The sequence below is a fragment of the Schistocerca cancellata genome, chromosome 7 (assembly GCF_023864275.1).
Source record: "Schistocerca cancellata isolate TAMUIC-IGC-003103 chromosome 7, iqSchCanc2.1, whole genome shotgun sequence".
NCBI lineage: Eukaryota > Metazoa > Arthropoda > Insecta > Orthoptera > Acrididae > Schistocerca > Schistocerca cancellata.
This window is the reverse complement of record NC_064632.1, coordinates 531589436-531614628: the sequence shown is the minus strand read 5'-3', so window position 1 is coordinate 531614628 and position 25193 is coordinate 531589436. Positions and strand designations below refer to the sequence as shown.

Here is a 25193-nt window from a genome sequence, read left to right as displayed (position 1 = left end):
TGGGATTTACTACTTAAATTATTTTTCTAATCGCGGATAATGACCATGGGGATCCTCAACGCAACGTAACAACACAAATTTTATAAACACATATAGGAGGAGTACTTTGTTTTCGTGGACATATTTTTGAACTTTAAATTAGGGAAAAGAAATAATATTGCACATAATATAACTGGAGAGGTCTTGTGGGTATGGTGAATGATTTAAAATTCCTCAGAATTGTTCAGCTGTAATTGGACTGTAATATGAGATATGAAATAATAACAGAAAGAATTCGCTAAGCGAAATTGATTAAACGTAAGTGACAGATAGCATTACTGAAGCTAATTTATTTTTCCATTTCAGTGAAATAGCTTAGTATTGTTTTATCATGACGGATTTTAAAAAATGTGTATAAAAGGGCAACTTTGCTGAAGTCACTTTTATCTGATGGGGGAGAAAAAGGCAAAAAAAGTATTTGAGAGCTGCATTTTCAAAGTTTATTAGATGACTTAGTTGAGTAAACGCATTGTTGAAGTTTGTGTCCTGACTTTGATGGCAAGCTGGTCTCTCTTTCTCTCTCTCTCTCTCTGTCTCTCTCTCTCTCTCTCTCTCTCTATATATATATATATATATAGAGAGAGAGAGAGAGAGAGAGACACCAATGTCAAAATACCCAGACTAGTGAACAGGGGTCGACAAGAGGTTCGTGAACTTACATCACCCTTTGCCCGAACCGCCCGCTGCTAACCAAAAATAACCTTTTAGAATGGGAAGAGTTACCGCTAAATATAATACCAAACGACATAGGCGAATGAAAATAAGCAAAGTAGACTAATTTTCGTGTCTAACCGTCACTCACTTCAGATACCGTGCGAATAGTAAAAATGGCAGCATTAAGTCTTTGAACAAGATCCTGAACGTGGGCTTTCCACGACAGTTTACTACCTATCTGAACTGAACAGTTTCACTAATCATATACCCATTCTCTGAAATTAAAAGGTTAGGTTTTGTTGAATTCTGTGTTAGAAACTGTAAAAAGTCAGTCTTACTGTGATTTTGCGTTAGTTTATTTTCTACAAGCCATGAACTTAGGTCACGAACTACACTATTTCAAACTGAGCCCATGTTGCACGCAACATCCTTTACTACCAAGCTAGTGTCATCAGCAACAGAAATATTTTAGAGTTACTCGTAATACTAGAGGGCATGTCATTTATATAAATAAGGTACAGGAGTGGCTCCAACACTGATCCCTGGGGCACTCCCCATTTGACCGTACCCCCCCCCCCCCCCGATCCCACATCACAGACATTCCCAACATTGTGAATAATGACCTTTTACTGTCTTTTGCTAAAGTAAGAGGTGAACCAATTGTTAGCTACTCCTAGTATTCCGTAATGGTCCAACTTCTAGAGCAATATTTTGCCATCAACACAAACTCCTCAGTTAAATCAAGAAATGTGCCTAGCGTTCGAAAGCTTTTGTTTAACTCACCCAGCACCTCACAGAGAAAAGTGAATATAGGATTTTCAGTTGTTAAACCACTTCCAAAGCCGAACTGAACATTTGATAGCAAATCGTGTGATTCACAATGATAAATTATCCATACATACACCTTTCAATAACTTTAGCAAACACTGATGGCATAGAAATATGTCTACAATTGTCTACATTATCCCTTTCTCCCTCTTTATAAAGTGGTTTTACTACTGAGTACTTAAATCTTTAAGGAAACTGACCATTCCCAAAGGAAAAATTACAATATAGTTAATTACAGGGCTAACACGTACAGCAAGGTACTTTAATATTCTGCTAGGCACTCCATCACAACCATGAGAGTCCTTAGTATTCAGAGATTGAATTATTCACTCAATCTCCCTCTTGTCTGTATCACTGAGAAGTATTTCAGACAACAATCTCAGACAGGTATTTGCCAACAAAGTTCTGTGATTCACTGTGGTTAATTACAGCGAAAACACGTACAGCAAGATACTTTAATATTCTGCTAGGCACTCCATCATAACCATGAGAGTCCTTAGTATTCAGAGATTGAATTATTGACTCAATCTCCCTCTTGTCTGTATCACTGAGAAGTATTTCAGACAACAATCTCAGACAGGTATTTGCCAACAAAGTTCTGTGATCCACTGTAGAAACTAAATTTGTATTTAATTCGCCAGCAATGCTCAGAAAATGATTGCTAAATACTGTACATATATCTGATTTATCAGTAACAAATATTTTTACTCGAACTGACTTTATATCATCGACCTTGAGCTGCTGACCAGACACTTCCTTCACAACTGACCATATGGTTTTAATTTTATCCTGTGAATTAGCTATTCTATTTTCATACCACATACTTTTTGCCTTCCTAATAACATTTTTAAGCACCTTACAATACTGTTTGTAATAGGCTACTGTAGTCTGATTGTGACTACTTCCAACATTTTGATATATTCCCACTTTGTTCTACATAATATCCTTATCCCACTAGTCAGCCACCCAGGCTGCCTATTACTGCTAGCACGATGTTCAGAACGTTCTAACAGAAAGCAACTCTCAAAGAGCATGAGAAATATGTTAAGGAAAGAATTATATTTATCATCTATGTTATCGACACAATAAACATCCTGCCACTCTTGTTTCTTGACAAGGTTTAAAAAAGTCTCTATTGCTATTGGATTAACTTTCCTACATAGTTTGTAATTATATGTGACATTTGTTTGAGTACAAAAGCCTTTTAGTGTTAAAATTTGTGTGTCTCTGTCTGAAAGGTCATTAATCCTTTTACTAACAGTTAATGAATAAAATTATTATAGTGAACTCCTCATTGGCAGAGGTATTCCCAAGAAAACTTAAAGGAAAGTTTGAAAATGTTTTAAAAAAATTGCTCAGACACTGAACCCTTGTGCCAAATTGATAGTTTTATTAATGGGGTCGGTGAACTTTTACCAGAAACCATAGGTGCTGACATAGCACCCTCAATTCAAATACTGCACAGTTACATCAGTTGATGTAGAACAATCCTCTTTTCTGCTTATAAAAATGTTTTGAGTGATCGCAGACGAAGAAGATTTTTATGTTTACAATAGTAGATAACGTAAAACAAATTGTAAATGATGCTTTGGTCGAAAATTAAAAGTTAATGCTGTTCAAAAAAATTAATGATTGTTTGTTGTTTTTTAAATAAAATATTACGGAGTTTTTGAGCCTACCTCTCCGCTTGAGATCTGTCTCGAAGTTGGGCCCGTACATATCGACTGTTTCGCTGCGACTCACTCGCATCGCATGTTTGTTGATTTTTAAATAAAATATTACGGAGTTTTTGAGCCTACCTCTCCGCTTGAGATCTGTCTCGAAGTTGGGCCCGTACATATCGACTGTTTCGCTGCGACTCACTCGCATCGCATCCGCTTGTTACTGACAAGAATAACAAAGAAGGAAAAGTTATCGAAACACGGTATGCGTCCCCATTTTGCAAATTTTTAAAAAATAATCCCAGAAGGCCCCCTTCCTAACCTCTAACAGAAAGTATTGAGAAAAACATAGCGTTCTAAACGTACCGATTTTTCGCGTGGCCGGCGGTCTTCCTCGTAACTGATATGCACAAGTTCGACTTTGAGATATTATGCAAGCATAACTATCGTGTTTTTCTATTATTTGATCTTGCATATTTCGGCACTTTTCATGCATTTTTAAGCATTTTTCATGCATATTTGCATGCATATTTTAAGGTTTTTATGATGCACATAATCTGGCCTCTACTCATCACAGTGGTTCTTAAGGAAGAACACCAGAGGCGACCATAGCTCATCAGTAACAACTTCGTGCAGCTGGTGCTGGAGCGCATTGCGGAGAGCCGTCAGTCTACGATTTTTGATACCAGGGTCCATTTTTGCGAAATATCGAGCTCCTTGTTACACGAAATTGCTTAGGAGCAGTGTTGACGTTTCTGCAGTGGTAGCATGATGACGACGATTCGTTAATCGACAGGAGCGTCACCGCCAATGGGATACGGGCCGCTCACGTTTAGTTTCACTAAATTCAACTGGGCTAAATACCAGTCGATACACTGGAGTCACAGCGGATCTCGGTCAACATCAAGTTCAGACTCAGTCGGTGCGTAAAGGGGTAGTTACTCGTTGTGTTTCTACCTGGAGGTGAAAAGTGAATGCTGATCGATACTGTAGCTGTAGTTGTAGATGTAGGGAACAAGCAGCAGTCCTCAGCAGTTAGGAGGTCTAAGTCAGTTGTAAATTCTAACAGAAAGAAGGAGGTTCTGCTGCTAGGCAGTTCGCACAGTAGAGGTGTAGGCCAGCAGTTGCAGTAAGTGTTGGGGAGTGAGTACCAGGTCACCAGCATTGTTAAGCCTAGTGCATGGTTGGCCCAGGTGACTGACAGCATAGGGGAGCTATGAGGAATTTTACGGAGGAGGATCAGGTAATGACAGTGAGTGGAGCAGGGAACAGTCTTGAGGTGGTGACCTGGTAAAGACAGCTACTCAGACTGGTCGCACTAACGTGCATTTCATGCAGTTGTTTCAGCGTCACGACCGGCCTCATCTTAATGCGGCTCTTAGGCGCGTTAACATGTGGGTGGCGAGGGCACTGATGGCAGAGGGCATGAGTCACATTTCAGTGGTGCCAGTTGGGTGTATCAGTAGATCGGGTTTCACTAGGCGTGGCCAGCACTTCAATAGGTGTGGGAAGGGGAGGCCGGCAAAGCTTGTAGGTGACAGCGTAGTGGGTGGTGATAGGATCACTCATGGAAAAATTCCTCTAGTGGTTGGTGTTATGGATAAATTTGCACCTTTTTTAGATTAAAGTCAGCTGACAGGTATACCTGTTTAAAGGAAGTCTCTCTAACTAATGGCTCACCTTCAGAGGACGTCATGTTTCCAAGCAGAGAAGGAATTAGCATATTTCATCAAAATATAAGAGGTATTAGAGATAAAGTTAGTAACAGCTGATGATGATTATGAGCGTGCGGCGTCATTGGCCGGGAGGCCCCTCGCGGGGCAGGTCCGGCCGCCTTGGCGCAGGTCTTATTACATTCGGCGCCACATTGGGCGACCTGCACGCCGGATGGGGATGAAATGATGATGAACACAACACAACACCCAGTCCCTGAGCGGAGAAAATCTCCGACCCAGCCGGGAATCGAACCCGGGCCCGGAGGACGGCAATCCGTCACGCTGACCACTCAGCTACTGGGGCGGACAGTAACAGCTTATAGATGTTGACTCTGAAATTATTGGTATGTCGGAGCACCACTTAAATAATTTGGCAATTCAGAGGCTTCCTTTACCAGGACACAGATTAGCTGGCTGTTTTTCAAAGAGCTCCTTGCAGGGTGGACGAGTGGCCATCTACGTGAAAAAAAATTTCCATTTGAGTCCATAAACGTATCATGGCACTGCACTGAACAGATATTTGAATGTTGTGCAGGGGCAGTTGAATTTATTGAAACTAAACTTCTAATTGTTGTTGCTTATAGTTCCCCTAACTCTGACTTCAGAGCATTTTTGATTCACTTTGTAGGAAGTACCAAAAATTATTTATATGTGGTGACTTCAATATAAATTTTTTATATGATAATGCAAGAAAAAGGATGTTGGTAGATCTTCTAAATTCATATGATCTGATGCAGACTGTGTTTCTCTTCGAATTAGGGTGCAGGAGAACAGTAGCACGGCCATAGACAATAATTTTATTCATTCCATAGACAATAATATTATTCATTAACTGAATAGATTCATTCAACGCCAATCCTTGAGTTTCAAGCTTTTTAATACTTGAAGGTATATGGGAAAAATGAGTGCTAATCACAGCAATTCCTTTTTAATACCGGAATCATTAAAAGCTTCCTTGCACTGGCAAACTGGCAAAGCCTCTGCACTATCGAAGTCGGTTACTACCTCTCCAATGGCCTTGAAATGCTCATTGTAAAACAACACAGCCTAGACCCACGTACCCCAACGAGTTACCACTGGTTTGGGAGGTAAAGGCACATTTGGTAGTTTTTCATTGCAGGTCTTGATGCGAACAGGAGCCTTTAGGAACACTTTCTTTGTGGATGAAATCAGTTTATTTACATTCACAAACGTGGAACGTACTTCTTCAGCAAGGCGATATACTCCAAAGCAAAGCACGTCACATGATTCAAATTGGGATAAAATACTCGGAAGGCTTTTCCTGCTTTGATCACATAGGGAGCAACATCTGAAATACACACACACCCTTTCGTCTACAGAAGATTCTGTAAATGTTTTTCTAATACCCTCATTCACAGATCTGGCAATCCTTGAATGATTTACGTCTTCAAGTTCTTTGCAACCTGCTAAATAGGAAAAAGAAGGCTCTTCTTTTAAAGCACCAATAATTAAATTTGCAGTGTAACGGACACATGTGTCTGTAGTTTCATCAACTGAAATCCAGATAATACTGTACTTGAGTTCATTGCGTATTTCTTCCAGAACATTTACGTAAATTGGCAGTATGTACTTTTACTCATTGTTGATTCATCTGGTATATTTTCATTTAAGCAATATTTGTGCAGAAAGCTTTTGAGGATAGGGTTTGTAAGTTTCTGAAGAGGAATATTGCTTGCAATGAATGCTTCACATAGATCCTTGTTAAACCGACCTTTTTGGTTACCTTTGGACAAATCCTGGCTACCGCTGCTTGCTGTTGTCAGAAGTTGTTGTCGTTGTCCTTTCTTCTGTGTTCCTGCGATATGAATTTTTGTCTTGACATGCTGGTGTATTTGAAACATTTTTTGCACGAAACGTTTTTCCCACAAACTCGACAATATAAAATATTTCCGTCATATGTAAATGTTGTAGAATAGTCAGCTATCCACGAAACGACGTTTCTTTTTTTTTCCGGGCGGCATGGCGCACAACACGTTGCACATTATACGTCGTAAACACGTTCAACTGTCTAAAAATAAATAGAAAGCTAAACTGAAACAATGGACGGGCGACTAAAAGCTTGCGTAGTTTTATTTAATTGTTGCCGACGCGTACGGTATGACAGCGGAGGGGATAAACCGAGGGCGCGGGCGCATGAGTGTTGACTCTGTCTGCCTGTTCCTGTTCCTGTTCCTCTTCTGTAATAATTTCGCTAGGCAGTGGCCTCTCGTTTAGCGATTGCACGCAGTTCTTGGTCGCGATCAGTCTGTGAGACATGAAATTCAGATTAAGCTAGAGAACGCCTGTCTAAATTTTTAAAATAATGTAAACATCGAAGATATGCATCGTCGCTTGTTTTTAGTTGAAATATGCAATAACCGGAGAAAAGGATCTAAATATGCAAATGAATATGCAACATGCAAATGCATATAATCCGGTCTCTAGTGACGAATAACCGTCTATTTCTTCATGACCTTTGACCGGTACATCTGACACAGCAGGCCGCGAATTTCTATTGGCGATGTGTTTTGTGCATTAAGCTGTTTCATCACAGACCGAATCTTACAGTCAGCGGGAAAATGAATGGCCATTTCCAACCATAGAAGCATCACTACTGACTACTGTCGAGATCTGTCCCACCGTCCTAAGATTGTTACATCACGCCTCTGTCGCACATGCGCTGTATTTTAATCTACCTACGTTTACTTTTTTTAAAAATAGGGAAACCTAATTTTTGGGTTGCCTTCGTATTATAACACCAAGTAATTGCTCTCATAGTACTTCAGGGAGCTGCAGGGGACGTTAACTGTAGGGGAAGACGGAGCTGATGTGAGCGACAGGTTAAATCAGAGCCATTGCCACTGGGAGAAACAAAAACAGTTATGCGAGAGCCTCGTGGCTTTTGAAGGTATGCTGCAGGGTACTGTCTTCAGCCATTACCAGCCACGGTAGAAATTTAGATCTGCAATGTATTAACTACTGGAATACCTCATCGTTATGCAGACAAATCGTAGAGGTGCGTGCCACGTGTGGGCGGGCATTATCATGTTGAAAAATGGCACCACGATCTTGTTGCATGGGAGGTAACACATGAGGACCTAAAATGTGCTTGACGTACCGTTGTGCTGTCACATTTCCCAAAATCACTACCAGCCTTGACCTGAATGCATTTCGGATGGCTCCCCACACTATTCCGCCAGGAGTAGCACTGCTCTGCTCCGCCAAAACACTGGAAGATTTGAACCTCACCCCACGTCAGGCCATAATCCCCGACGATAGTCATCGTAGTAGTGCAGAACCACGATTCGTCGCTGAACAAAACGCGACGCCATTCACCAACTGTCCAGCATCACATGGCAGCCGACACAAATGACGATATTTCCCTCGCCTCCGACAGAAGGTGTAGGATGACACAGAATTATTGAGGGAGTACATTACTTGTTCTCTGGTGTACGGCGCAGATGTGAAGTGGTTATGAAATGCTTGGTACACAATACGGTCAGTCGTGGTCTTCTGCAACGTTGACATGTCTGCAGTCCAACATCGGGTCACTGTAACACCAGAATGCCCCACAAAACTGCGTATTAAACGATTCGACTAGCCAGCCAAATGGAGACCCACACTGAGGTCCCTTCGAACTTTGTCAGGTGCTCATTACACTGTCTCAAACCAGTGCGCGGCATCTCTCTGTTCGTCAGATTAACCACTCAACACGTCAATTCCATTTGCGAACCCGCCAATGGGTTATACATAAGGAGGTTTTTTGTCAGATGGTGTATACGAAAAGAGGTATCTCTACATGTACTTTCATTACGTCAAAGCGAGAGAAGTACGGCATAGACAAGGAGTTCCCAGTGTTAGTAAGTGAATCAGCGCGTCAAATTCCTGAGAAAATCTTTCCAAGTTAATGTTGACATTTTTACATTCCTTTCTCTCTTGTGAAACATTACGTTACTAGGCTAACCTTGAAATAAGACCATATCTTCTAAAATTTAGCGCCTGGAGACAATTTTGGATGTACAAACACACAAATCCCAAGAATGCATCTCGACTTCTTCTCTCTGAAAGAATTTTTTTTTTTTGCTATTTTTCTGTTTTACGTTTTCCATGTTTCAGATCCATAAGTTGTTTATTTGCAGTAGAGAAAAATAATACGCAATCCATACTGAACGTTATAATATTGTTTTGGCGCGCGACCACAGCCTTTGATAATTTAGTAAAGGGAGACATGGTCCGCAGTAGGCTATAACATTCTTTATTAATTTTGCAATCGGCTTATTTGGACGTTTATGTCAATTTCAAGCACATGTGGGTAGCTATCATATGATTTATCACATAATGAATGTTTTGGTAACTAATGATACCTTTCGGTCATCTCATTCCACATAAAGAATTTGCTTCTTCCACTGTGGAGCCTAGATCAAGTGTTTCATTACATTTTAGAATGAGACTGTCTTTTAGCAACATATGTATTGACATAGCCTTTTGGACAAGGTGTTGTGCGATTTTAAGTATTTTAGCGATGACAAACGTTTATTATGTGCTGAGTTTTATCCACTTGACATATTGTGGATGAGGTTCAGCTTAAAGTTAATGTTTTACTACAAAAAAAGAATGTTTAAGATCTGAAACTGACGGTCAAGACTGTTGAAACCGGTTGTCTTGAATAAAAAAAATATTTTGTGCTACTTTGACTTTTGAATGGTTTTTAACAATTTTTGTTGCGGCTCTTCAGTTTGTTTCCATACAAATTAGGAAGGAATTCGCCTCAAGATTAGGATTTATTCTTGCATTTATACATCTATATTCACACCTCCTTTTCACTCATTTCACTCATCCCCGAGTGTTACATTGGTACAATCTATAGTTAACGTCTCAGGATGCCGCTGCATTCCGTGTTCCATTCTAAATTTTCCTATTTTTCCTATTTTTCCTGCTTTTAGTGTTGCACTATTGTCTTCCTAACCTTTCTCCTTTGTGATACGGCCACACTGTAGAAACACTCGGCGAGAACTTAGTTGTCGGAAAAACCGTAACAGCGGAAGTTCATAGACCGTAAGTGCAGTTTCCGATCTCTCTCTCCATTGAAGAGCAGCTTTCTGGGTCAAGTCGCCAACTTGCCCGCAGAGGGTTACCGACGCAGATCGTAAAACACTATGTATGGCACTTTGTCTGCTGAATGGGTCGTTAAGCTTGTCCGGTCGCTCGATGCCATCCTACGACACACCCACGCCCTAGCTCGGCCTCTCATTCTATCGCTTCCGTACATTTCCAGGCTACCCCATAACAACACAAACATTATATCGTGTCACAGTACCACAGGTAGCTTCTCTGAGTTCCTCCCAGGTTAGCAGTGCGACATTTTCATGTTGACATTGCATTCATTACATGTGTATACCAGGGATAGTTATAAGATATTAATTATCACGTCTGAGCGGTCTAAGGCGCTGCAGTTATGGACTGTGCGGCTGGTCCCGGCGGAGGTTCGAGTCCTACCTCGGGCATGGGTGTGTGTGTGTGTGTGTGTGTGTGTGTGTGTGTGTGTGTTGGTCCTTAGGATAATTTAGGTTAAGTAGTGTGTAAGCTTAGGGACTGATGACGTTAGCAGGTAAGTCCCATAAGGTTTCACACACATTTGAACATTTCTTGAATGATCAAGTCTGAAGAATACAGTTTCGTAAATAGTTTTTTTAAATTTGATGATAAAATCTTTTGACGCGTTAGATGGCGTCGTGTTCTTCTTCAGGCTTCTGCAATGCCAGACGTTTCGATCTTTTTGTAGGGATGTTCTTTAGGATTCAACAGTGGATGGTCTTTAGCCATCCAGGGGCACTAGCGGAATCCTGGAGTAGCTCCAACCAGAGGGATAGAAACGTCGAGCATTCCAGAAGTTTTATGAGGCGTATGACGTGGCCTAACGAATCAAGCGATTGTGCCAACAACGCTGACGGGTGCCATAGCTTTCAGACCTAAATAATTTTTTATTTGCTTAATAGCTACATTGCTGCTGTCATGGTGCACACTGAACTGCCTGCCAAACAGTACCGTCACACGCTGTGAGAGAAGCCAGGACAAAAAGGCGCAGCCCACTGCTAGAGTAAACGTAAACTCTATCCAGAAGCCGTGGCAGGCCATCGGTATCGACCGATCGCCGTGTCATCCTTTCCCAATGGCGTCAACGGATGCACTATTGGAGGGGCGTGGTATCAACACACCGCTCTCACTGTCGTTGTTAGATTTCGTGACCTGGAGCCGCTACCACTCTGTCAAGTAGTTCCTCAGTTGCTATCGATAAGCTGAGTGCAACTCGTATCAGTCCTCCCACCAAGGAAAAATTCCTCGCCCATACCGGGAGTCGAACTCGGGTCCTTTGCGTGGCAGTCAGCCGCGCTAGCGCAGACCATGTTTTCCTTTTTTTTTTCGAAAAGAAAAAAGGTGGAGTAACATGAGTTCATTCCTTTGCTGCGTTTGAAGGGGGAACAGCTCCACAACAATGCTTCTTCAGTTTTTGAAGTATATGGCGAATAAGCACCATCAGATAATACAGTGGTTAGGTGACTCCGGCTCCTTTAGTGTGCTCAAACGACTCTTTATCGACGAAGTGACAGGACCCTTATTTGACGAGCCGGGATTCACAAACCAAGTAGGAGACTTGGTGCTCCAAGACTGGCGTATCACACTCGAGTCGATAGTGGATAAAGTGAAACCCGGTCATGGATCAGAAACATCGTCCTAAACTATTTTACATCCAAGGCATTTGTTTAATAAACCGGTTGTGTTTAAGTACAGTTTCGCGGCGTAAAGCCGCATTATCAGGTGCGATCTACACTGTAAAAAGGAAAAGAACAGTGTCACCACATTTTGTTGATGTTAAAATTAATAAAGAAATGTCTAAAATATACTCACTGCGTTAAAAAATCCTAGGCACGCCCATCGCTCCTAGTCAAAATTTTCTATTACCTTTTTCATAGGCCAGTCATTGAGTGTAACGCCGTATACATGTTTTCTTCCTGGATACGAAAACGTAAAATACGCTGGAATAATGTTTTTAGGGCTCGTACATCTGCCACTTTTTTTCGGATGCTGCACCCAGATATGGTATTCCACAAAAAAAAAAAAAAATAGAGCGTTCGTCTGGTGTAGGTGACGTAAAAATCTGCCCCTATTCCGCTATGGGAAAGAAGGTTTCTCTTTTTCAATATCCTCCTAATAACTGCGTTAACAACTGGATCGTAACCAGAATGAGATTTTCACTCTGCAGCGGTGTGTGCGCTGAAATGAAACTTCCTGGCAATTTAAAACTCTGTGCCGGACCGAGACTCGAACTCGCTGCAGAGTGAAAACCTCATTCTGGAAACATCCCCCAGGCTGTGGCTAAGCCATGTCTCCGCAGTATCCTTTCTTCCAGGAGTGCTAGTTCTGCAAGGTTCGCAGAAGAGCTTCTATGAAGTCTGGAAGGTAGGAGACGAGGTACTGGTAGAATTGAAGCTGTGAAGACGGGGCGTGAGTCGTGCTTGGGTAGCTCAGTTGGTAGAGCACTTGCCCGCAAAAGGCAAAGGTCCCGAGTTCGAATCTCGGTCCGGCACAACTTTTAATCTGCCAGGAAGTTTGGATCGTTACCGTTTTCATATGCTATTTACTGTATAACCTCATACCCAGTCACTTTCGCTTCAATAGTAACGGGCAATTCATACATACGGTTTAACATGGTTCGGAATGCCGCGGATTTATATTTCATTGGATGACGTGACTGCCTGTGTATAAAAAAAGCTGTCGTGGTTGGCTTTCGGTAAATATCGAAGCATATATTCCCATTTTTTATGGTCACTCGGAGATCCAAAAACGGCAAAATGCCATTCTCAGCACACTGCCTAGTAAACTGTATCTTTCGCTTCAAACTATGTAGAGTCCGGAGAAATTGGTCGATTTTAAATTAATAACCGCCATATAATACGGAAACATCGTCAACATATCTATTCCATAAAATTAATCTTCTAGCACATTGAGGGAATTTTGAAATAATTCATGCTCGAAAGATCGTCCTAAAAATATTCGCTATGCAATAAAGTGGCAAGCCCAGGGCTAAACCTTCTTGTGAATAAAAATCATCCCCCACTTTAAGATAACAAAAAATAAAACAATTTTTAGCAATGCAAGCATTTCTTCCGCCTCCTTAGATGGTCTCTCCGAAAAGGTATACAGATTCTCCGCAATGATACTTTGCACCTGACTAAGAGATATGTTATTGATGTCACATGTCACTGTGCATGTAGTTGGTCGTACGAATATACGCTGCAAATTTTTTATAAGCTGTTACTATTTCTTACACAGAAATTTGTAGGACACCTGAAATGTTTCTTCAGATACTCAGCGAGCAGGTTTTGTACCTCTTAACCCCCACCATGTCTAATATTCACCGTCGGCCGTAATGGTTTACCTATTTTGTAAATCTTTACAGTACCACGTAATTTTGGTGCAGTAGGGCGCATTGATAAAAGCTGTTTCTTTTCAATTTTATTAGGTACTATTGCCGATTTACTAAAAAAACTTTTTTGCATAACCAGTTAGAATTGAATCACCATAGTATTCAGGTTAATTTTGTTTCGACGATTAGGTATTAGTACGTAATAAAATTCTGTATTATTCTCGCTTGTAAAGTTACCCACGCACCGTTCATAGGCATGTGTATATGACGTCAACTGTCCACATGCATAGCTTCCGTTCTGCCAGCCAGCGAGTCTCTCTTTGTCGTTCGTGGGGGCCGCTTTTACTTTGCCCAATACCGGATTGTCCTGATGTCACACCTATAAGAAACTGCCGCATGATAAATTCCTCATAGTAATAGAATTCCTCATAGTAATAGAATTTTGGAACACGTATTATGTTAGAGTATAATGACTTTTCTGGAGACGAGAAATCTACTCTTTAGGAATTAGCATGGGTTTCGAAAAAGACGATCGTGTGAAACCCAGCTCGCGCTATTCGTCCACGAAACTCAGAGGGCCATAGACATGGGTTCCCAGGTAGATGCTGTGTTTCTTGACTTCTCCAAGGTGTTCGATACTGTTCCCCACAGTCGTTTAATGAACAAAGTAAGAGCAGATGGACTATCAGACCAGTTGTGTGGTTGGACAGAAGAGTTCCTAGATAACAGAACGCAGCATGTCATTCTCAATGGAGAGAAGTTTTTCGAAGTAAGAGTGATTTCAGGTGTGCCGCAGGGGGGGTGTCGTAGGACCGTTGCTATTCACAATATACATAAATGATCTTGTGGATGGCAACAGAAGTTTACTGAGGCTTTTTGCGGATGATGCTGTCGTATATCGAACGGTTGTAGTAATGGAAAGTTGGGTTGAAATGCAGGAGTATCGCATGGTGCAGGGAATGGCAATTGAATCTCAATGTAGACAAGTGTAATGTGCTGCGAATACATAGAAAGAAAGATTCCTTATAATTTAGCTACAATACAGCAGATCAGAAACTGGAAGAAGTTAATTCCATAAATTATCTGGGAGTACGCATTAGGAGTGATTTAAAATGGAATGATCATATAAAGTTGATCGTCGGTACAGCTGATGCCAGACTGAGATTCATTGGAAGAATCCTACGGAAATGCAATCCGAAAACAAAGCAAGTAGGTTGCAGTACGCTTGTTCGCCCACTGCTTGAATACTGCTCAGCAGTGTGGGATCCGTACCAGATAGGGTTGATAGAAGAGATAGAGAAGATCCAACAGAGAGCAGCGCGCTTTGTTACAGGATCATTTAGTAATCGCGAAAGCGTTACGGAGATGATAGATAAAGTCCAGTGGTAGACTCTGCAGGAGAGACGTTCAGTATTTCGGTACGGGCTTTTGTTGAAGTTTCGAGAACATACGTTCACTGAAGAGCCAAGCAGTATATTGCTCCCTCCTACGTATATCTCGCGAAGAGACCATGAGGATAAAATCAGAGAGATTAGAGCCCACACAGAGGCATACCTACAATCCTTTCCACGAACAATACGAGACTGGAATAGAAGGGAGAACCGATAGAGGTACTGAAGGTACCATCCGCCACGCACCGTGAGTTGGCTTGCGGAGTATGGATGTAGATGTAGATTTAGATGTCTACAGACGACTGAAAAGACATGGTTTATTCGCCTGGAGACCGGCAAGGTACATTCCACTGACCCCTGGTCACAGGAGAGCCCGTAAAGCCTGGTGTTAAGAACACAGTACATGGTCATTGGAACAGTGGTCCCAGGTTATGTTCACGGACAAGTCCAGATATAGTCTGAACAGTGATTTTCGCCGGGTTTTTATCTCGCGTGAACCAGGAACCAGATACCAACCTCTTAATGTCCTTGAAAGGGACCTGTATGGAGTTCGTCACTAAGATGATAAAGTCCAGGAGAGACGCTCAATAGCTCGGTACGGGCTTTTGTTGAATTTTCGAGAACATACGTTCACTGAGGAGCCAAGCAGTATATTGCTCCTTCCTACGTATATCTCGCGAAGAGACCATGAGGATAAAATCAGAGAGATTAGATCCCACACAGAGGCATACCGACAATCCTTCTTTCCACGACCAATACTAGTCTGGAATAGAAGGGAGAACTGATAGATGTACTCAAGGTACCCTCCGCCACATACCGTCAGGTGGCTTGTGGAGTAAGGATGTAGATGTAGATGTAAACCAATGATAACAATCTTCCCACTCGCACCTTGTCCTTGTGATAAAGATGAAATTCTTTTTCCTATACGGTACAAAATAGCCATTTTACATCAATGCGCCCTCAGTCGACCCAAGTCGCCCTCAGAACAGTTCAGCTAATTCGAGAGCCTTATCCCGTTGCAGAAACGCGTCCATCCTTCTGATCAGAGCCTGCTCCCTTTTATAGAGACATCTCCAGTCTCGCATATTAGAAGATCAAAAATATTTTTAATATAATGTTATAAAATTTACCTCGCACTCGTCGATATTAAGCACAGTCCTAGCACTTTAGCTCGCCATAGACCTCTGACTAGCTAGAACACGTCAGCGGCGGGTTGCTCGTTGGTCTGGGGGCCCCTGGGCTACCGCTAACCGGTGAGGCCGGGGGGAAGGCCCTTTGCTGGCGACGTCGTCAACTAAACCATTTGGGCTCTGGAGCTCGTGGTGTGACTATCACGAAGATGTGTACTAGGTCAGTTGGAGCAGACCTACATGACCGTAATGCTTCAAATAAAGAGTCCTTTTGGCAATTTGTGACTTAGGTTAGTACAAGTGGCGCGATTTTAATAATTTAGCAGTGAAAACATAAGTGACCACAAAAATTCAAACATGATGGACGTGGCCGAATTGGCTTTCTTCCCGCCATCTTAAATGACGACACGGTGACGTCTTCGGGTGGCTGAGATACGAACTAAGGCACAGTTGGACTCCAGACCTCATAGGGAGGATGGTGGATGATGCTGCGATATCGAAGATGTGTACTAAGTATGTTGGAGAACAAGTGATGACCGTACTGTTTGAAATAAAGACTTGAGTCCATTTCCCACGAATTCACAGGTGATTTAGATTAGTGGAAGTACAGTTTATTATTATTATTTGACGCGATTTTGATAGCTTACGAGTGAAACAATAAGTGACCGCGAAAAAATTCAAACTTAGTAGAATGGGGTGGCCTATTTGGTATGTGTGACCAATTATAATATTGGAATTTGAACTTGTGAGCGATTTTTTGTTATGGTTGTAATGGAAATGGTTTTCTTGCTGCTGAAATCAGGTGTATTGAATAAATAATAATAAATGATTGAACTCAGCATGATTTTCTATGTTAGTGGAGGCAGGCCAATAATAATAATAATAAATAATAATAAATGAACATAAATAATAATAAATGATGATAAATGAACATAAATGATAATAAATGAATGTAAATAATAATAAATGATAATAAATAATAATAATAATGAGAAGCCCGTCATTATCCTGTTGGTATTGAAATTTTCCGCCATTTTTTCTCAAGGGTTAGGTTAGTGGAAATAGCTCAATTGGTATATTTTCCCGCCAAAATTCAAAGTTCCCGCCATTTTTTCTGGAGGTTAAATTAGTGGACATAGCACACTTAGCCTATTTTCCCGCCAAAAGCCGCCATCTTGGATGACGTCTTGCGCTGTTACCAAGTCTACATGCGGCCATCTTGGATGACGTCATCGCCGCCATCTTGAATAAATTTGGCAACAATGGAGAGTGGGGTGACACATAGGTTGCCCTACTACTATTGGCAACAGGAGGTGGAAGAATAGTGTCTCTCCTCGCATTTCAGTTATCAGTTTGTTTACTTCTTATTTTCAAAATGTTACATCCTTTTTGGTGTGAGACAGAACGATTCATACTCCACGCCACACAAACTAGGCTGTTGGTACGAGTGTTGTATTGTCGTGTTGGGTGGCACATGTCTAGTGTTTAAGTTCAATGCTTTGATATGCTGGTTAGGAGACCCAACCGCTAATAGCGTAAGCTGACAAGGCACCCAACTTGATGAAAAATTCCTGATAATCTCTCCAAGCTTCGACCTCCTTGAGGGCTGCACAGTTCGTGTTTACTGTAGAGCCGGCCCTGCCTAGAGTAAAGGGACTCGGAAAGCCCACGCAAGTACCTGACGTGGAGATCGATCCTGTGGTTTCTACGTAACGAAGCAGCGGCGCTGCCTCGAAAGATGTTGGCACAGTCTACTCTTTTGCACGTATTACTCCATCTCACTAAATGTCTCTTCTCGGTTGTTTCGTTTCTCCCGAACTGTCACTTCTGTTCTTAACCTTTTGGCACAGCAGATTGTAGATATCAGCGAGCTATCGTTTTGAGAAGAATCTGGTGAAAATTCATCCCACTCCTCTTACTTTAAGGCCCTAAACTCACTGGGTACAAAAAAAACATTCACCTCTAGGAGCTGTTGCGCTAATGCCAGATAGCAACGCGTCTAGCGTTGACATTGGCTACGGTTCTCTGATGAAGAGAGCCCACAAGTTTCTTCAGATATCTCATATCCAGCTGAATCCACCTACTTAAGATTACACCCTTCAGAGCTAATAAATTACGAGGATGATGACTGCTGCATTTTACCTGTTGTTCGATGTAGCCCAGAATATTATCTGCGATATTGAGACTGGGTGATTCACTGTATGTAGAGTGCATGATGTTTGTCAAAGCAGGAACATACAGGTGGTTACAGCTACGTAAGTAACCTGTTTGCACGAGTTGACAGCGCTGTAGACATGCTTTGTAAAATGAGGATGGATGTTTGGTTGATAATTTTTTGGCAGTGGAATTATTGACAACTGTACAATTTTTGGAACTGGATCATCACATTAATAAGATAAAATTTTCTAAATACATTGTTTGCTCCTCAGCAAAATATTTCTTTTGCTAACCATATGCCTCATAGTAGTAAGAGTCTATAGTAGTTGAAATCTTTTTATACAGCTGTCCGTTGTTGCTATTTGCTGTAATTGCTGTAGATCGTGTTATGAAGATTTTCTGTGAGGTAAGTGACTAATGAAAAAGAATAGGGTTTCCACTATCGTGGGTCGTGATTGAAATGACTTTAGGCAATTAACAGAGCTGGAGGTAGTTTCATATTTCTTTAATTTCATATTTTTTGGATTTTTGTTATTGTTAGGATTTCTTGCAATACAGGGCCATTCTTTCGTGTTAATTATTGGAAGGCATGTTACCAATATATAGCAGTCAGATTGCGTTGGACTTGTGTATTGTGGGTAATAAACGAACAGGTTAAGTTTGAGTTGTCTTTTGTCACGGGCCGGCCGCTGTGGCCGAGCGGTTCTAGGCACTTCAGTCCGGAACCACGCGGCTGATACGGTCGCATGTTCGAATCCTGCCTCGGGCATGGGTGTGTGTGATGTCCTTAGGTTAGTTAGGTTTACGTAGTTCTAAGACTAGGGAACTGATGACCTCAGATGTTAAGTAGCATAGTGCTTAGAGCCATTTGAACCATTTTTTTGTCAGGGAAAATTCTGTTGGTCAGTGCAAAACAAAAAAAAAAAATAATAATTAAAGACGTAGTTTCAGCTGTTGTCATTCTGAAAGCGTCTACAGAATAGTCATCGTGGAGATGTAGAATGTGGGGAACACTTGGTGACCGTGAAAGTTGAAATAAACATAGTGGTACATATTAACAGGAGCCCGAGTGAGTGGTTCTTGTGGTGGTATGGAAAGCATCCCCAAACTACACCATCCACACACTGCGGACTGAACACCTCTTTAGCCGGCCAGTGTGGCCACGCGGTTAAAGGCGCTTCAGTCTGGAACCGCGCGACCGCTACGGTCGCAGGTTCGAATCCTGCCTCGGACATGGATGTGTGTGATGTCCTTAGGTTAGTTAGGTTTAAGTAGTTCTAAGTTCTAGGGGACTGATGACCTCAGATGTTAAGTCCCATAGTGCTCAGAGCCATTTGAACCATTTTTTTCAACACCTGTTTAGGACGTCGGAGTACCCGATGCCTAGTGTCATTCGAAAAGAGGCAAATTTTGGATCGGGTTTGTTGTGACCTGGCGAAACCTACTTGCGTCTGGCCTCAACTGTGGGTTCTTTGATTGCTCTGGCAGAGGACTTATCAAACTAGAACGCGTGAATCATCAGCTCACTTTATAACATTAGTGAATAAAAGATTTACTTAACTTTGTCACGCTTCTTTGCCACATGTGTACTGAATGATTTACAACTGTCACTGAATATCAAAGCAACACTCAATGCACTAAATAAGAATTTGTTCTCTTTCAGTATAATGTTCAGCATTAACAACACTACAAGTTCATCTGAACCTTTAACTGCTCGTTAGTCGTAGAACATGGTACTGACTGCTGTAGATGATGTCTCCAACTGGACTAGAGCTCTTTCACGCTCGACATTGTGTTGACCTCAGCGTGTGGGCGCTGGTTTTGCGGAGAGAGAGGCGTCGTCTTTTGGAGCGCCTCCCGTATGCGGATTTTAGCGAGCCTTCACTAATGTCTGTGGTAACGATTCCCGTTGCCGAGTTTCCTGTGGCACCACGATCTCTGGACGATATCACAGGGCGAAACGCCAGCTCTTGTCTAGTTTCTGAGTTTTCTACACACATACACCTTTGAGTAAAGCCCGTCTGAGAGCTACCCGACTCCAGATGTCCATTACATGCAGTTCTCTTCGCAGTGTTCACTCTCACACTGGCTGGACTGACCTAGGTAGACAAAAACAGATCCTGCCGAGTTTGAAATGGAGTGTTACATTACTACGAGTGGTACAGCATTCGGAGTAGACATGTTTGAGAGCCCGCGTTGAAGCGTCAACAAATTGGCTAATTTCATTCGCGATATGGCCCTGGACACTTCGGAATGCGATAGCTCTTTCCCCCAATTCGTCACACCTCCACGTTGACCCATCTGAAAGCGTTGATTATGAACAGCCTACGGGTACATACACGGTGACAATTATTGAACTGTATGAAATTCATCATAACGTCTGAACGATTTGCGTTTAGAACGTTCAAACTGCACGGTTGGCCGCAGAGCATAATGGGAGTGAGTTTGCGCGTGTGGTTTGGTTTAGCGATGATGCCCACTTTCACTTAGGTGGGTTCGTCCAGAAGCAAAATTGTTGCATCTGGGGATCTGAGAATCCTCATTTCACGATCGAGAAGTCTCTTCACCCTCATAGGGTGACTGCGTGGTGTGCAGTGTCCAGTCACGGAATAATCGGTGCAATTCCTTGATGGCATGGTGACTACCGAACGGTACGAGAAGGTTTAGGAAGATGATTTCGTCCCCATTATCCAAGGTGACGCTGATTTCGACAAGATGCGGTTCATGAAAGACGGAGCTCGACCCCATCGAAGCAGGAGAGTGTTTGATATCCTGGAGGAGCACTTTGGGGACGGCATTCTGGCTCTGGGGTACCCAGAGGCCGCTGGCATAGGCCTCGATTGGCCACCATGTTCACCGGATGTGAAAACATGTGACTCATTTTTGTAGGGCTATATTAAAGACGAGGTGTACAGCAATAACCCCAAAACAATTGCTGAGCTGAAAACAGCCACTCAGTAGGTCATGGACAGCATCGATGTTCCGACACTTCAGCGGCTCACGCAGAATTTCGCTATTCGTCCGCGCCACATCATCGCCAATGATGGCAGGCATATCGAACATGTCCTAACCTAAATCCGAGTATTTGTAGTGACGTTTACATGTTGTGTTAAGTGTGTGCACACCGTATTTGTACCTAATTTACGTTTTTTTTCGTGTGGCTCAATAATTGTCACGCTGTACACACCGCGTCACTGTTTTGACGTGCTTCAGCGTTGAAGGTTCACATGAACGCCTGGTACATTATACATCAGATACATGGCACCTGCGAGGTTATTACACTCTTACTTTCTTCATTTTCCTTTCACTCTCCTAAGCAATTTTCCATCACTACGTTCTAAGATCTTTACCCCCTGCTAGTAGCAGTCCAGAAATAGGAAACCACATGCAGCGACATCCTGAAACTCTTCAGTAGATATTCAAGCGCATAAACTGCAGTACAATTCCACTCAATAACATCTGAATATAGCAGAGCAAGCTTTCACGTGAAATTGCTTCCCCGGTTAAATTAATAAGTATATGTCGCTCTAAATGAAATGTACATTAACACTACGTAATTAATTAATTAATTACCGAAAAATTAAATTCCTGTAAAATAATATTACTTGCAGGCAGCAGCTGCCAACAGTTGAGGTTCACTTAATCTTGTTTCCAATAGTGGATGAGTCAGAAATATTTTTCCAAACTGCGCACGCTTCTCACAGTAAAAATAATAATTATAATAAAAAAAAGGATTCCTATACAGGCGCCGGCCGCGGTGGTCTCGCGGTTCTAGGCGCTCAGTCCGGAATCGCGCGATTGCTACGGTCGCAGGTTCGAATCCTGCCTCGGGCATGGATGTGTGTGATGTCCTTAGGTTAGTTAGGTTTAAGTAGTTCTAAGTTCTAGGGGACTGATGACCACAGATGTTAAGTCCCATAGTGCTCAGAGCCATTTGAACCATTTTTAATCCTATACAGGCATAGTCTTAAATCTTTTTGCTATCGTCTTACCAAGGAAAGTTTAAATTGGACGTGTTTCAAGGTAAAGCCAAATAAGCGCAATATGCAATTTCATTTTGTTATCTGATCGCGCGATTTAGTAAAAAATGGTTCAAATGGCTTTGAGCGCTATGCGACTTAACTTCTGATGTCATCCGTCGCCTATAACTTAGAACTAAACCTAACTAACCTAAGGACATCACACACATCCATGCCCGAGGCAGGATTCGAACCTGCGACCGTAGCGGTCGATCGGTTCCAGACTGTAGCGCCTAGAACCGCACGGCCACTCCGGCCGGCTTTGTCGGTACAAATCAATCGATGTACTCATTCTGTCTTCGACACTTGTGCCCTGTTACGGAGATACTTTTACTTTTGACATATTTCTATACTGACTGTTTCACGTGTGGAATGGTAGTGTCAGATGCAATTTTTTGTGCACATCGGCACCAGTGATAGTGGTTTTGTATCAAGATGCGTTTCCTGACAGAAAACAGTCGCGTAACTCGACATCTGCGTCGCAAAGCTGAAATAGGCTCCGTAGCTTTGCTAACGGTACATATACGTAGTTAAATCTACACCCTACGGCTACGTACATACTATGCAAGCTACCGTATGGTGCGTGGTGAAGAATACCCTGTACCACTAATACTCGCTTCCTTTATTGTTTCATTCGTTAAGACAGCGATGGATAAACGGCTGTCTATATGCCCCTATACAAGCGTTAATTTCTTTTGTCTGCGCAGTCCTTAGGCAAAATTTATATTGGTGGCAGTACAATAGTTCTGCGCCGGTTTCAAATGTCTAAATTTTCTCAATAGTGTTTCTCGAAAGGACGGTCGCCTTCTCTCTTGGGATTCCCATTTGAGTAAGCATACCCGCATTACCTGAGTGTTCTTCGAACCTGCCGGTAACGAATGTAGCAGCCCGCCTCTGAACTGCTTCGATGCCTTCCTTTTATCCCACACGAGCAGTACTCAAAACTGGATCGCACTAGTGTCCTATATGCTGTCTTTCAGGTGAACCACACTTTCCTGAAATTCGCCCAATAAACCGAAGTCGACCTTTCGTCTATCCTACTACAAGCCTTACATCCTGAATCCGTTTCATATCGCTTTGCAAAGTAACGCTCAGATATTTAATCGACCTGACTGTGTCAAGCAGAAAACTACTAATGCTGTATAGCTTTTGTTTTTCCTACATCTTTGCATTAACTTGCATTTTTCTACATTTAGAGCTAGCTGCCATTCATTAAACAAACTAGAAATTTTGTCTCAAGTCATCGTGTATCCTCGTACAGTCACTCAACGACGATACCTTCATATACAACACAACATCGCCTGTGAACAGACCCAGACTGCTGCTCACCTTGTCCTCCAGATCATTTATCTACACTCATGCTCATAAAATAAGGATAATTGCAGAATGTGGTGCCACACAACGTGGCACTACACAAAACTGGCGCTAATAGCATAGGCACATCGGGAACACACACGACACAGATCTGTAAGTCCACGGTATTGGTGATAAGTTGAGAAAACCGTCCCGAAATACATGTGCTACAAAACGCCACTGTTTACTGCGCATGTACCCCGACATCAATATGGGATATGATCACCATGCACACGTACACGGGTTGGCATACTCTGGATCAGGTGGTCGACCAGCTACTGGGGTATAGCCTCCCATTCTTGCACCAGTGCCTGTCGGAGCTCCTGAAGTGTCCTAGGGGTTTGAAGACGGGCAGCGATACGTCGACAGAGAGCACCCCAGATGTGCTCGATGGGGTTTAGGTCTGGAGAACAGGCAGTCCACTCCATTCGCCTGATATCTTCTGTTTCAAAGTACTTCTCCACGATGGCAGCTCGGTGGGGCCGTGCGTTATCATCAATCAGCAGGAAGCTGGGACCCACTGCACCCCTGAAAAGGCAGACATACTGGTGCAAAATGGTCCCGATACACCTGACCTGTTACAGCTCCTCCGTCAAAGACATGCAGAGGTGTACGAGCACCAGTTATAATACCGCCCACACCATCAAACCACTAACTCCATACAGGTCCCTTTCAAGGACATTAAGAGGTTGGTATCTGGTTCCTGGTTCACGCCAGATAAAAACCCGGCGAGAATCACTGTTCAGACTATACCTGGACTCGTCCGTGAACATAACCTGGGACCACTGTTCCAATGACCATGTACTGTGTTCTTGACACCAGGCTTTACGGGCTCTCCTGTGACCAGGGGTCAGTGGAATGCACCTTGCAGGTCTCCAGGCGAATAAACCATGTCTTTTCAGTCGTCTGCAGACATCTAAATCTACATCTACATCCATACTCCGCAAGCCAACTCACGGTGCGTGGCGGATGGTACCTTCAGTACCTCTATCGGTTCTCCCTTCTATTCCAGTCTCGTATTGTTCGTGGAAAGAAGGATTGTCGATATGCATCTGTGTGGGCTCTAATCTCTCTGATTTTATCCTCATGGTCTCTACGCGAGATATACGTAGGAGGGAGCAATATACTGCCTGACTCCTCGGTGAAAGTATGTTCTCGAAACTTCAACAAAAGCCCGTACCGAAATACTGAGCGTCTCTCCTGCAGAGTCTTCCACTGGAGTTTATCTATCATCTCCGTAAAGCTTTCGCGATTACTAAATGATCCTGTAACGAAGCGCGCTGCTCTCCGTTGGATCTTCTCTGTCTCTTCTATCAACCCTATCTGGTACGGATCCCACACTGCTGAGCGGTATTCAAGCAGTGGGCGAACAAGCGTACTGTAACCTACTTCCTTTGTTTTCGTATTGCATTTCCTTAGGATTCTTCCAATGAATCTGTCTGGCATCTGCTTTACCGACGATCAACTTTATATGATCATTCCATTTTAAATCACTCCTAATGCGTACTCCCAGATAATTTATGGAATTAACTGCTTCCAGTTGCTGAACTGCTATATTGTAGCTAAATGATATGGGATCTTTCTTTCTATGTATTCGCAGCACATTAAACTTGTCTACATTGAGATTCAATTGCCATTCCCTGCACCATGCGTCGATTCGCTGCAGATCCACCTGCTTTTCAGTACAATTTTTCATTGTGACAGCCTCTCGATATACCACAGCATCATCCGCAAAAAGCCTCAGTGAACTTCCGATTTCATCCACAAAGTTAATTAATGTAGATTGTGAATAGCAACTGTCCTACGACACTCCCCTGCGGC

At 42.5% G+C, this 25193-nt stretch overlaps 1 protein-coding gene and 1 non-coding gene across 2 annotated transcripts in view; both read left to right on the top strand.

Moving 5' to 3' along the window:
• Positions 1–25193, top strand: part of LOC126091949 (synaptotagmin 1-like) — a 1108877-nt gene that overhangs the window by 445989 nt on the left and 637695 nt on the right. The gene's annotated exons all lie outside the window — the stretch shown is intronic.
• On the top strand, positions 12409–12483 carry Trnal-caa (transfer RNA leucine (anticodon CAA)). Its single transcript has one exon. It is a non-coding gene; the product is annotated as a tRNA-Leu (tRNA).